The sequence below is a fragment of the Crotalus tigris genome, unplaced genomic scaffold, assembly GCF_016545835.1.
Source record: "Crotalus tigris isolate CLP2741 ecotype Arizona unplaced genomic scaffold, ASM1654583v1 scf7180000018371.15429387391:27106975, whole genome shotgun sequence".
NCBI lineage: Eukaryota > Metazoa > Chordata > Lepidosauria > Squamata > Viperidae > Crotalus > Crotalus tigris.
In genome coordinates this window covers 17,540,895-17,556,338 of record NW_024096970.1, presented here as the reverse complement: position 1 = coordinate 17,556,338, position 15,444 = coordinate 17,540,895, and the positions used below count along the sequence as shown (strand labels likewise).

Genomic DNA, 15,444 nt, shown 5'->3' with positions numbered 1-15,444 from the left:
TCCTAATTTACTCCTAAAATTCATCTGACTGATCATTTGTGTTTCACTAGGAAGAGTTTTGAAATTTAAGTTTTCAGTCTGATAATTCTTTCCAAATTCTTCACAGGTAGATCCTACCCATCATGATCATAAGTCATGACACCATAAAGAGAATCTACCATGTGGCTGACATGATTTTATGACTTTATTTGTGACGGTTGTTAAGTCAATGCTACTGTCATTAAGCAAACCTCTAATTCACCATGGGATGTATTTGCCAAAAACTAGAAATAAACACCAGGTTTGGGCAAAAATGTCATACGTTATGTTCACATAATCATGGGATAGTGCAGATAGCCATAAATGCAACCCAGTTGCCAAAGGCCTGAAATGTGGCCGTATGATTCTAAGGAAAGTCAGACATCAGAACTTTAGAATTAAATTGTAAATAACTTTTGGGAGTCTATCATAACTTTGAATGGTCTTTAAGTGATCAGTCATAAGTTGAGGTCTAATTGTATATCATTCCGATCAGTTATCCTATCCACATTGTTGTTGTTGTTGTTAGTTGCAAAGTCGTGTCCGACCCATCGCAACCCCATGGACAATGTTCCTCCAGGTCTTCCTGTCCTTTACCATCTTCTGGAGTCCATTTAAATTCACTCCTACTCCTTCAGTGAATCCATCCTGCCACCTCATTCTTTGTCATCCCATTCTTCTATTGCCCTCAATCTTTCCCTATCCACATTAGTTGTATATAAAAATAGCATGAGAAAAAAATATGCAAAAATAATGCCAGATAGAAATCAAATACTTCAAAAGTCTTTATAAGGATTTTAAAATTAAAATTTATAAATCTTAGCCCACGAATATATTATTGCAATTTTATGTCCTTATGCATTGTTTTGTTTTATGTATGCATTGTGTGTCTTCTTAATAATTTTTTATTTTTTTCCAAACTCTCCCCCATACATATACCATAATACTTATCAGATATTAACATACATTCCCTCCACACTCACATACAGATACTTTTCACAAAATGAAATAAATACATACACATAACTTTGGTGTTGCTCGCCCATTTCCCCTTTCACCATATCCACACTCCTTTACCTTCTTTCTCCCTTTATTGTGTGTGTGCATAGTGTCCAAAATATATGTAGTAGACTCACAAAGCCTAGTTAGAATGCCAATATTAAAAGTGCCAAAAAAGCCCCTCCTTGAGGGAGATGGGTTGTCTAGAAACATGAAATATAATAAATAAATAAATAAATAAATTGTTGAAATAACACAATGCATCATTTTTGCAATATAATCAATATATACATGTCTGTATGAATGTACATAAAACATTACATGGATATAACTTTATTTCTGAACTTAATAGCAATTATATTAATGATGATGCATCATACCACTCAACCTCATTAATTGTCATGAAGATAAAATAAAGAATGGGAAGAACTGTATAGTTTATACCAGGGGTAGGCAACCTTGGCTCTTTTATGACTCATGGACTTCAACTCCCAGAATTCCTGAGCCAGCATGGCTGAGCTTGGAAACCTCTCCCTTTCCCTCAGCATGGCTGGCTCAGGAATTCTGGGAGTTGAAGTCCACAAGTCATAAAAGAGCCAAGGTTGCCTACCCCTGGTTTATACTATACTGAGCAGAAAAGACGGAACATAAGAATAAATATAATCAGGGAGAGACCATCATTCAATGGTAAAAATAAATTAGTATACATAACTCCCATTTCTTAACAATTTGTAAAATGTGTTAATGAACATTTATACATATTTTAATATGTATTTCTCCAACATAAATACTATTGCAATAATTAATAAATGTGATTGTAATAGATAATTGTTGTGACAGATATTTTGCAAATGATTTTTTTCTAATTTAATGGTTTTGTGAATATTTTACCCTAACAAGCATATTTTTAATCTACATTTATTTTATGCATTTTTGAATCCATTTATTGGCAGGAGGTGATTTTTGAAGGCTGTTGTATCTGAGAATTACTCTTTGTTCTTTGAGCTCCTTTTCAGACACATGTCTGAATGGTGAAAATAGTAAATAGTATGAATTAGTGTCATATGATGGTTAGTTTGAACATAGTCCAGAGAAATTTGCCTTCAGATATTTGAAATTAGACTTCAGATATGTGTTCAATTTATTAATGCTTTGTCATCATCTAACTCACAAACTAATTGTGAGGTCAAAAACCAAATCATGGGCTTTTGTAGAATGGAATGGAATGGAACTGGAAGGGACCTTGGAGGTCTTCTAGTCCAGCCCCCATGCTCGAGCAGGAGAACCTATACTGATACCATTTCAGACAAGTGACTGTCTAGTCTGTTCTTAAAAATCTGCAGTGATGGAGCACCCATGGTTTCTGAAGGCAAGCTGTTCCACTTGTTAATTGATCTCACTGTTAGGAACTTTCTCCTTAATTCTTCTCTCTTTGGTCAGTTTCCAACCATTGTTTCTTTTTTTTTTTTTTTATTGAAAGTTTTATAAATTTTACAAAAAAGGAAAAATAATACAAAACAAGAGGCAACATATACAGAAAAATAAAACTAAACAATACATATATTAAATAAAAAAAAAACCCCATCCCCCAGCCCTCCCAAAAAAAAAAAAAAAAAAACCCTCCCTTCCCCCCCCCTGAGCTTCCCAGAGCAGAATATAGGCTTAAAAAATAAAAATAAAAATTAAATTAAAAACTTTATATTTATATATATAAAAAAATTATCTATAATATATATGAAAATAAAACTTATGAAAAAACTATATAATATTTTTGTATACCCAATCTAAATTGTATAAATTTTATCCATTTATCCCAAACAGCAAAAAACTTCTCTTGCGTTTGTTGCTTTAAGAAAGCCGAAATCTTTGCCATTTCTGCCAGATAAGCTACTTTAAGAAACCATTCCTGCAATGTAGGCAAAGATTCCTTCTTCCAGTATTGTCCTACTAACAGCCTAGCGGCTGTGATCAAGTTTAACATCAATACAACCTCCTTTGTATCACAATCTGTAACAATACCTAACAAAAATAATTGCGGAGTAAATTTTACCCTCCTTCTAAAAATTCTCTGGATATTCCACCATATTTTAATCCAAAATGCTTTTATCTCTCTGCATGACCACCAAATATGATAATAGAAGCCTCCTTATAACCACATCTCCAACATTTGGGTTGCACGTCAGGATACATATAAGACATTTTTTGTGGATCAAGGTGCCATCTATAAAACATTTTATAAAAATTCTCCCTTAAGTTCTGTGCTTGAGTAAATTTGACATTTCTCACCCAAATAGTTTCCCAGGTGTCCAATGAAACTGGCTCACCAAAATTCTGCGCCCATCTAATCATACAATCTTTAATTAGTTCCGTTTCTGAGTCCAATTCAACTAAAACCCCATAAATTCTCTTAATGTGGGTTTGTCTTTGATCCTTCAGTTGCTTAATAAGGTTTTCATCTTCTCTAAGAAAACCCACCTTACAATCCATCTTCCATCTATCTAATAATTGCCTATATTGGAACCAAGAATAAGTAAAATTTTCTTGTGCTAACTCTTCCCGTGATTTTAATTGCCAGTTTTGTCCATCCCATTTAAGTAACTGTCTATAAGACACCCATATCCATTTTAACCCCTCTTTTTATTCCTTCTATCGCATGCCAAGGTATAGCCCATAATGGTACTTTAAAATCACTTTTATAATATTTTCTCCAAATCCTAAGTAAAGAAATTCTTAAAATATGAGATTTAAAAGCCCAATCTATTTTTTATTAAATATTAAATAGGTATGCCACCCATAAAGTAAATCCCATCCCTCTAAGTAAAGTATCTCAGAATTTGTCAAATTTACCCAATCACTAATTAATGTTAAAACCACCGCATCATAATATAATTTCAAATTTGGTACCTTAAGTCCACCCCTCTCACGGAAGTCTTGCATAATTTTAAACTTAACCCTTGGTTTTTTCCCTGCCCAAATAAATTTGTTGAGACCCTTCTGCCACTCATTTAAATTAATCTCATTTTTCAAAATTGGTAACATTTGAAACAAAAAAAGAAACTTGGGTAGAATATTCATTTTTATCACTGCAATTCTTCCCATGAGGGATAATTGCAACTTTTCCCAATTCTTCAAGTCCTTCTGTACCCTGACCCACAACCTTTCATAATTATTTTTAAATAATTTTGCATTAGAAACAGACAGCATCACCCCCAAATATTTTACCTTATTAACAATCTCAAAACCCGTCAAGTTGACCAAAATCTGCTTCTCCTGACTCGACATATTTTTAGGTAAAATTTTAGTCTTATTTACGTTAATCTTAAAACCCGAGACCAAACCATAATGATGAATCAACTGTAATAAGTTTACTACAGAATAATCAGGTTGCGACAAAGTAACAACCAAGTCATCCGCAAAAGCTCTCAACTTATATTCTTTTTTATTAACATATATTCCTTTAATTTCCTGAGACTCTCGAATTTTGATCAATAATATTTCCAATGTTAAAACAAACAACAATGGCGATAAAGGACACCCCTGTCTAGTACCTTTCTCTATTGTAAAAACCTCCGACAAACCTCCATTAACAATAAGTTGTGCCGTTTGTTTTTGATATATTACCGTAAGGGCTTGTAATATCTTTTCACCAAAATTCATTTCTTCCATTACTCTTAACATAAAATGCCAATTCAATTGATCAAATGCTTTTTCAGCATCTAAAAATATGAGCCCTGCAGGAACTTGGTTGTTCTTGTCTAAATATTCTAGTAAATTAATAATTTGTCTGACATTATTTTTCATATACCTTCCTGTTATAAATCCTGATTGATCTTTATGCACAAGATGATGCACCACCCTCATAAGCCTATTTACCAAAATTTTTACAAATATCTTATAATCCACATTTAAAAGAGATATAGGCCTGTAATTTTTTGGTAGGGTAAGATCTTGATCCTCCTTTGGAATCAATGATATAAAAGCACTACGCCATGAAGGAGGAATCTCTAAACCCTGTAAAATACCATTAAAAAGATCATGTAATGGTTGGATCATCTCCTCTATTAGAACTTTGTAATAAACAGCTGTTAACCCATCCGTACCCGGTGCTTTCCCTAATTTCAATTGTTGAATTGCTGAGGTAATTTCCTCCTTAGTAATTAAACCATTAATTTCATATTTCTGATCCTCAGTCAGTTTAGGAAAACTTGCCTCAGCTAAATATTTATTTATATCTAGCATTTGTATATTAGTAGATTTATATAGGTTTTGATAATAATCCAAAAAAGATTTTTTAATCAATTCCTTCTGAGAAACTAATTTACCCTTATAGTTTATTTTCTCTATTATTCTTTGTCTCTGTTTCTTTCTTAATTGATAAGCCAACCATCTCCCAGGCTTATTGGCATTACAAAATGTATTTTGTTTCATAAATAATAAGTTGGTTGCAGCTTGATCTGCTATCAACATATTAAATTGTGACCTTAATAACTTTACAGATTCTTTAATACTCTCATCAGAAGGATTTAAAATCAAAGCCCTTTCTTTTAATTTAATTTCATCTTCAAGTTCTCTACGTTTCTGAATCTGATTTCGCTTATAAAAATTATTCATTTTTATCAAAACACCGCGCATAAATGCTTTACCTGCATCCCATACCATTGACATTGAAGTCCCCTTATACATATTCAAAGCAAAATAGTCCTTTAAACACTCCTTTAGTTTTTGAACATTCTTCTCTTGTCTAAACAAATTTTCATTAACTCTCCAGGATCTTCTTTCCTCTTTCTCTTGAATCAGCTCCATCCAAACTGGACTATGATCCGTCAGTGATCTAGGAAAAATCTTTACATTCTTTACTTTATTATACAAATCCGTGGTAATCAAGAAAAAGTCAATTCTTGAAAAAGATTGGTGTCTATCAGAAAAAAAAGTAAAGTCTCTCTCCTCTTGATTACGTTCCCGCCAATAATCCCTTAATTCCCAGTCTTCTTTCATGTCAAAAAAGGCTTTAGGTAGCCTTGCTTGTTTAAGAAAAGGAGAGGAACCTTTCTTATCCCTTAGTGTATCTAAGACACCATTCCAATCACCCATTAATACCACTGATCTATAATCAAGCAAAGTTATTTTTTGATGTAACTGTTTATAAAATTGTTCCTGTTGTTGATTTGGAGCGTAAAGTCCAACTATAAGTACTTTCTTACCATATATACCAAGTTCAATCATCACATATCTCCCCTGGGGATCTGATTCTACCAGACAAGCTGGTAGGTTTTGTTTAACATATATAACAACTCCCCCTTTCTTCCCAGGAGCAGGAGATATAAAATGAGATCCCAAACGAGCATTAACTAAATATTTCTGGTCTTTAAGTAAAATATGAGTTTCCTGTAGACAAATAACATCATTGGTATGTTGCTTCAAATAATAAAAGATTTTTTTCCGTTTCTGAGGAGAATTCAATCCATTAACATTCCAGGTCAAAAACTTTGCCATCTCCCTTGGCACGCAGCCTGGAGAAGACACCATCAAAATCTGACAGAGCTGCGTGTGTTGCATAACTCTTGGGTCTTGCTCCTCCCACCGGCGGTGAAGCACTTCCAGGAGAACTCTCTTTGGGCTCTTTTTTACGTTGCTCCTTCTCTTTACGCTTATAGGCTGCACGAGTCATCCTCTGCTCTTTAGCCTCCGTCTGGCGTTGCTTTGCCGCTTCTATCATCCCTGCGGAAACCAAATCTAATGCCTCAGATTGCTGCTCAGCTTCCTTACCACTCAAAGATTTCCGACCAGATGAAGTTGAGCCTGCACCCAGGACCGAAGTATAAAAATCTCTAGCTTTATCAACTGTGTTCAATCTGTAGCGTGTCCCAGCATGGCTCAAAACAATACCCATCGGAATTTCCCATCTAAATGGCATCGATCTAACTTTAAGCTCATTGGTTAAAAAAGCAAAGTCTTTTCTACTTCTTAAAATTTTGGATGGGATTTCCTTTAGAATGATGACATCTTGGGCGGCAATCTGAAATCTTTTGTTGTAAAAGGCTTGTATAATCTCATTCCGCAGGGACTTCTTTGTAAAGTAAATCACCACATCTCTAGGCAAATTCTTCTGCTTAGCAATCCAGGAGTTGAGTCTATAAATTTTTTCCACTTCTCTCTGTAATTCTCCTTTATCCATATCCAAGGCCAGCGCCAGATCAGTAAGGACCACCTCCACCAAATCTTGATTGATATCTTCCTTGAGGCCTCTAATCCTCAGGGCATACTCCATCTGTCTATACTGAAACATCAAAATATCTTCTTGTGAGGAGTCCACCTTCCTTTCCACGTCTTGAATTTTGTCATCCAAAGAGTCAACTTTGTCTTCCACTTCCTCAAGCCTTGCGTCAAGCTTAACCACCACAGTAGCCAAACCTGAAACAGCTGCCAATATATCTTGTCGTAGTTCATTATTATTTTCTTGCAATTTAGACTTTATCCCCGTTATCTCTTCTTTGAGATCAGATTTAATTTCTGATTTAATCTGTGAAACAAATTGATTCATTTCCTCTCTCATTTGAACTACAATCTCTCCCATTATGCCTCTAACCTCTTGTACTGAAAGTCCAGGTAGAGGAGGGGAGGGTGGTGGCTGAGCCGGTGGTACATGTTTAGATTGTTGTTGTAGCTGTGCAGTGGAAGTTATAGGAGAAGAAATAACCTTAGGTGCTGAGGAAGGCTGCTGCCTCTTTGAAGCCATTTTAAAAAGCACAATTGTCACTTCCCTTTCCCCTCCAGCCAAAAAGGGAGGAGGAAAGAAAAAAAAAAAATTTTTAAAAAGAGACAAACTATAGTCATTAAAAGTCCAGAGTAAATCCAAAGAATAAGTAGTAAAAGAGCAAACAGTTCAAAAGAAAAAATTCTAAACCAAAAGCAAAAGCAGAAGCAAAAAACAGTCCTTAGAAAGGGAAAGTAAAACAAAAGAGAAAGGAAAAAAAACTCCGACAGTTTCAAAACGCCATCTTAAATCCTTTCACTAGTATAACAAAAAAAAGGAGGAAAAATAGTAAAAATCAAAAGATAAAAAAATAAACACCTAAAATATAACAAAAAATCCTTTAAACTGCTCCGTCCGTTTAAAAATTACTCACCAAAATGCTGTAAACACGGAGATAGAAGCGGCGGTTTCTTTTGCTTCCTAGGAAGCAAAAACAGCTGGGAGGCGGAGATCAGCAAGAGCTCCGAGGGAACACTCCTTTCACCCCCTCTAGAAATAAATCCAGAGGGGGTTCAGGGGTTCTACCTCTACTCTTGCGTTCTCTATCCCTTCCCTTTGCCCGGGAAGGGATTTCCGAGCCGCGGGCCAGCTGATGCGCGCTGCGCTCCGCGGCTCTGACACTTCCCCAGCTGGACGGCTAAAAGCTAGCCGCCATCGCCGTCGCCTCCCACCGGAAGCTCCCCCAACCATTGTTTCTTGTCCTACCCTCTGGTGCTTTGGAGATGCCCTCTTCTTTGTGGCAGCCCCTCAAATGCTGGAATACTGCTATCATGTGCCCCTGTTTTTTCTTTTCTTTAGACTAGCCAAACCCAAGTCCTGCAGCTATTCTTCATATGTTTTAATCTCTAGGCCTTTGATCATTTTAGTTGCTGTTCTCTGAACTTTTTCCAAGGTCTCAACATCTTTTTTGTAGTATGGTGACCAAAATTGGTTGCAGTATTCCAGGTGTACTTTTTTTTTTTTTTGTACTTTTCAGCTCTTTGAAACCAGTATTCTAATTTTAAATATAAAGTTTCATTAGAGTCATTATTCAAAGTTAGTAATTATCTTTAAGCCTTATGATGAGATGAACTGTCAAAATTTGGTGTAAAATTTACAAAACCTAGAGGAGGAAAGGCTTAGAAAAGAAAAGGAAGCTACAAAGATATTTACTGTTTTACTATTTACTACTTACTGTTTCTTAGAACAAGTAAAAAAAAAAAATAAGGATGAATTGACTTGGTGAGAACAGGTCTAACTTTAAGTGACTTTTTCTCCTTCTACTGCCATATCTCGTTTGCTGATTTTCTCTCCTATTCATCATATATTTTGTGTCTATATTACCTTTGATCCAAGCCTGTGTATTGGAGTAGCTTTAATGTGAAGTCTAGCTCTTGACAATAAAACATCACAATGGGAAGAATGAAAAACAAAGAAAAGACTTAAAGGAAATGTCAGGATCAGACGGGAGGGAAAAGGAGGTCAAGGTCATTCTACAGTAAAGGAAATGAAAGTACAGAAAAGAAAAGCAGAGCCAAAATAGCCAGTTACATAACTTTTTTCAAGTAAGAAATACACTAAGAAAAAGGACAAATGCTATAGAGCTGAAACAAATTGGAAAATAGTTTCCTGTTCAAGTTCCTTAATGACTTTTTTTTTTCCAGTTGGAAAACTCAAGTACAAGTAGGTTATCCTAATTGGTAGTGAAAAAGTTGGAACAAAAATTTTGCAAAGGCCTATAATTTGGTGCTTCAATTTTCCTGTATGAAGCAACTTTTTAGTATTATCACAGTAAACCTGCAAATAATGTTCCAAGACCAACTGGTAAGCATAGGCCAAATCATGATGATGTACAATGAATGAATAAGAAGCTATACCATTCAGAAACCCACTTCTATTAAGGTGACTGTGGTAAAAAGCACTGAAGAGCCGTTTATAAATTGATGTTTTCAGGGGGCAGATTGTTTCATAGTGAAAGGGCTGTCACAACAAAGATAATCATCTAAACTCCTATTATCCAGATTTCCCAGGACTCCTCAAGGTAAGATCATGTAAGGCAGGCTGATTAGACTCAGGAAAGATAAAGGTGATGAGGATCCAAGATATTTAGGACTTTATAGATAGTGAACAGCTCCTTGAATTAGGCCTGAAAACCCAACCATAGTCAGTGGAACTCCTGAAAATTAACTAACACCACTCAGCAATAGAGCAATGACACTGTGTTTTGTCACTGCCTGTGTGATCTTGCGATACCCATCTAATCTTCTGATGCTTGCAAACCTTTAAAAATGAAGCATCTTTTAGACATTCTACATTTCAGTCCTCTCTTTTTCTAAAAAAGAAATCTTTCAAGCAGCTGCCTTTAATACTGTATATTTTTGTATTCATATTGCAGTAATACAAAGACTAGATCTGAGTTACAAAGTCTGGTTCATATGCCAGCTTTGCCATCCATTATATTTCAAATATAAGTTAAAATAATAATTTTGGGTTTTTTTCCTTGAATGTTTGTGAAGATAAGCATGAGATTGCAAAGATGACAACAGAAGTGTTATACAGAATATCAATATCAGTGATTCCAACTCATGCCATAGAAATAGGACATAAAACTACAACAAATTATTCTAGAACCCAGGACATGATGAAAAGGAGTTAAGTTTGCTCTTGGCAGCCAGCTATTCTGGAGGGCTCTGTATTTCTTAAGATACATTTTTATTTGGAAAAGTACTGGTTTCAAACTCTTTGGCCTATAAGATAGCTCTGCCATTGAGAGAGAACAAATTTTAGTTCCTACCAAGGTAATATACTGGTTAATTGTTAACAAACTTGGCTTTTATTAATTAATTTATTTACTCTTTAAGAGTAATAGTCATTGATAATCCTTGCTATTCTTTAATAAAGTTAATCTCTTTTTGAAGTTATGGCCCTCATTATTTATGTACAATATAATCTTATACACAAATTAAACAGTTAAGGTGTCTTTAAAATATATTGTATTACCTTCCTTAGGAGAAATTATTTTTTCCTTCAGTTTTCTTAATAATATTTTCAAGGATTTCACAACTTGTCAGATTGTCTTAATAGTTGACCTGAAAGCAAACATGTCATTGGAATCTTTATGCTACTCTACTTTGCGTTACTATTTCATCATTACGCATATGTCCATCAAGGGGAAAAAATGACATTATCCAAACTGCTCTTTTATTTTTGTTGTTTAGAAATTCTTTTTTGGTTTAGGAATGGATTTAATGGAACAACTTTTATTTGGATGGAAATTTGCCTGAGTTTTAAGGGAAAAATGATGAAAAAAGCTATTTGTTGTTTGTATAATGAAGTCTAGCTTGTTTGTGAAATATTTAATGAGATAAATGAAGCGACACATCAGTAAGAACCATAAGGCATAGTTACATATTTAAATTAACCAGAAATGTGTGTGTGTGTGTGTGTGTGTGTGTATAAGCTCTCTTTTGTGTAGTTTTATAGAATGGAAGAAAGGAAGTAACACTTATTGTTTATCCTTATAAAATGCCATTTGGTTAGGATTTTTTCTCTTACACACAATGCATAGTTATATATGTATAACTTCCTTTTTTAGAAGCATTAAAGTTGTCAAAGTGATTCCCCCCCCCAAAAAAAACCTCTGAGTGATTCTTTCTTTTTTATTATCTCTATTTTTCTGTAATTTTGCACTGATAATGTAAGCAGATACAATAAGGTTTTGAAAATAAGCAATTACAATGCTTGAATTTGCATTACCACATGGAAAAAGCCACTAATAGTATCTTTGGCCATAAGTTGCAAAAGTAAAAAATGAAAAGTGTAGCATTTATCTTTTCTCTGCTAAGAATCAGATTATGAAATATAAAATATAAATAACTGAATGCTTATTTTTAGTGTTGTTCATGGAATTTTTGGGCCAATATTATGAATGTCTTTTTCTTAAGATTCCAGGTTAACTATCCAATGAATTTTTAAATTATAATTATATAGTTTGTGTAAAGTAAAAACATTATTGGTTTCTGATGAAGTCTATGTTATTTTAATCTAAGCTGCCTCCTAAAAACAATACAGTTTGATGAATTTGATTTTTGTAATTTTGTAATTATAGTCCTTTTTTACTTTATATTGCATGTGTGTAATTGTAAGCAACATGTCCTTTAATCCACTCTTGTCCATGAAATATAAAGATGAATACATTCTCATGCACATGTTTTTATAGTTTTGTGAATGGTTGACATAAATGAAAAAATAAATAAATAAAAAGGAATATGAAAAGATTCTAATGTTACAATTTAAAGTTTGTTGAATTTCCAGATATCCTTCAGTTTCCCCTTATCTTACTGTGTATAAATAAAATGACTTTCATAATAAAGATATAAACTTAAATTTAAAATCAACATTTTGAAAGAGATGGTAGAGATTAGCAGTTCATTTCCTGGATTTGAAGAAGATATATTGCTTGCTGTGCAAAGTTTAATTTAATTAAATCTAAGTAACGTTAATACAATTGTACATTTACTTGTTCATTGATCTGCTATATTTATTTCCATTCAGGAATTTCTTTCTTCATCTTCTAGTAGCTTGTTTTTTATCACTGATTTCTAAATTATAGTTAATTTTAGGATTTGCAGGACCACCCAATAGTTAGTCAGAATAACTAAGTAATAGAGTTAACAAATACAGCAATGTGACAAAATGTAGACAACAAATAACTGATGTGTCATAAAGAATGCCTTGTAAATCCTAAATTAATTTGCTGCCTTTCATGTGGTGGAGACAATTGTCCTATTTCAAGTGCTGAAGTAAAAACAAGTTTAGTTGCAGCAAATGGCTTCTGTACACGGAGGGATGCCATCTTCTTCTTTGCTTTATAGAATAATAGAATGTATGAGCTAGAAGAGCTCTTATTGGTCATGTTCTTAAAGCTCTTGTTCATACTAAACCATCCTTGACAGATGACCCTTCAGCGTCAATATGAAAGCTTCCAAGAAGAGGTAATTTACCTCTGTTCTAATCAGTGTTCTTTTGCTTGAGAGCTCTTACCACCAGGAAATCCTTCCTAATATTCAGCCCCAATTTCCTTCCTTTTGATTGCAACTAGTCTGCTCGTGTCCTGCCCTTGGATTCAACAAAGAACAGGAGCATTCTGTCATGCACATGATGTCTTTTTAGATATCAGTAAACAACTCTTATATCTCCCCATAGTCTCCTTCTTTGCAGACTAAATACAGTATGTCCAATTCTTTAACCATTTACCTTAGGATGAAGTTTCTAAAACCCTTATTATACAAGTAGAAATCCTTTGAACCTGCTTGAACTTCTCTCTGTCACTTTTAAGTTCAATGTTCAGAACTGGATGCTGTATTTGAAGTACAGTCTAACCAGCCAGAGTATAATTGGAACTGTTACCTCATATAAGCTAGACTCAATAGTTTTATTAATGTAATACAGGTTCTCATTACCCATTTGAAATGTTGCATCACATTGCTTGCTCATATTCAGCAAGTATTTCACTAGCATTCCTAAACCTTTTTTGGTTTTGCTAAAGGTGAATGTGGAAGCAGAAAACTAAGAGAAAAAGCTTCAGAATGACTTTGACAGCATAGAAAAAAAGACATAGAAAAATATCTGCATATAAGGCAATTAAAAAGACATGACAATATTCAATAAAGGACTGTAAATACAGGACAGAATTTCATATCACTTCAATAGCTGAGAGGCCTTCATCTTCATGAAAGGGAGCTGTAGAGAATTCCCCAGATTGTTGCAGCTAGTGTAAAATGTTTTTCCTGAATAGGTATATACTGAGGCTCAAAATACCTAGAGCATTTGTCATGCATATACTTTTACAAAATATAGGAGATATAAATAACACAGCACCAAGAGATGGTTCAGTGATACAACTTGTCAGCAGTTTGAATGAACCTGAAACATTTAAATAATTGCCAAGGACATTTCAATTAAGATATTGTCCTTGGTTTATATCTATCTATCCTCCTTTCTAGAGATGCTGGGCTATGCTGTATGTGTTGTTTGTACTTCTTGCCTAATAGCTATCAGAATGTATGTGAGATAGAACCAGCCTATTCATCCTAGCTGACCTTCCATGTGTCTGGTCTTGGCAAAGCAATTCTAAAGGGGAGATACAGCATTCTTAAGCTAAACTGTAGAGGACATGATCAATTAAGGATGAGGCGGGGTGAGGGAAGATATAGAGACTTTTTGTTTCTGGAAAAGCTAAAGCTTTAACTAGCCATACTATGCACAGCCTTCTGAAAACAAGCTATTTTATATAGGAAAGCTTGGAGAAAAATAAGTCACATCACTTAAACATCTCTGCTGTTACAATCATCTTCAGCAATACTACTACACCTTCTAATATACCTTGCAGAATGAAGTTTTTGTTTCTTAGCTATAATAGTTTGCAGTGGGAAGCTGGAAATTGTATAGGTGCATATTACCTTTCATCAAAGGTACAACTCACTAGATCCACTGGACTATAATTCCCTCCTGAAAATGGTAGTCCTATTTTATCTGGAGATTTTAGTATTCTGGAGGTTATAATATCAACTCATTTGAGAGAATTCTGAGCGTACTGTTCCCAACATATCTGAAGGGCATAAAGTTGAAGTGGTCTGTTACAAAGCAATGTATTTTTGATTGTAATCTTTGAATTGTCCGATAGTACATGGGAAGCACCAGAAAACTGGAAAAGAACTGATGTTGTTTTAGTCTTTAAAAAAGGGAAAACAGTAAAAAGGATCAGAAAACTACAGACCAATCAGTTTGACATTAATACCTGTGAAAATCTAGAAAGATCATCAAGTAGTGGAATTTGTAAACATTTAGAAAGGAACAAGGTACTACAAGAAGCCAGTAAGGAGTTGTTTAAAATAGATTGTAATAGTCAAATTGTATTATTTTACAAAGAGACTTAGTAGACCAAGGGAATGGCATGTTTTGGATGAGAAGATAATAAAGATAATTTTTCTGATTGGCGGGTAAACATAAAGCTTGAATAGAGGCAAGGGTTATGAGGAATTGCTAACACCAGAAAAAAAACAGGTACAGAATTCAGAAGGATCTTGATAGATGTGAATATAGGACCATATTCAAAAATATGCAGTTTAATATAATGTAGGGTTCTACACTTATCTGGAAAAAGAAAACAACAACTATACAGGTCAGGATAGGTAGTACGTGATTCAGTAGAAGGAGTGAAAAAAAAATCTGGACATCCTAGCAGATCATAGCTTAAGTCTGAGCCAGCAGTTTTCTTCAGTTGCCAAAAAAACCAGTAGTACAGTCTTGCATTTCAATAGAAGAAGCAGGGCTTTTTTTGTCATAGAACGCCCAGAACGGAGTTCCGGCACCTTTTTTGGATGGAACCTTTTTTTTTTTTTTTTTTACAAAAAAAGCACTGAAAAGAAGAATGTTGTGACAACATAGATAGGAAAGGTATTGTAGGCTAATCCTATGGAAAACAGTTAAAGGAATGGAGAGCCCTACTGAAGAGAAAGCTAAATGGAGGGATTATAGATATCTTCCAATATTTGAAGGCCTGTCAAAAGGAAAAGGGTGTGGATTTATTACCCATGATGCCTGAGTGTAGGACAAGAATCACTGATGAGGATCTTACAGAAAGAACTCAAAATAAGAAGGCATTCCCTGATTTTTTAAAGGAATGGAACAGC

General features: G+C 34.3%; 1 protein-coding gene across 41 annotated transcripts in view; it reads left to right on the top strand.

The window, feature by feature from the left end:
* Nucleotides 1-15,444, top strand: part of NRXN3 (neurexin 3) — a 1,348,849-nt gene that overhangs the window by 1,195,831 nt on the left and 137,574 nt on the right. The gene's annotated exons all lie outside the window — the stretch shown is intronic.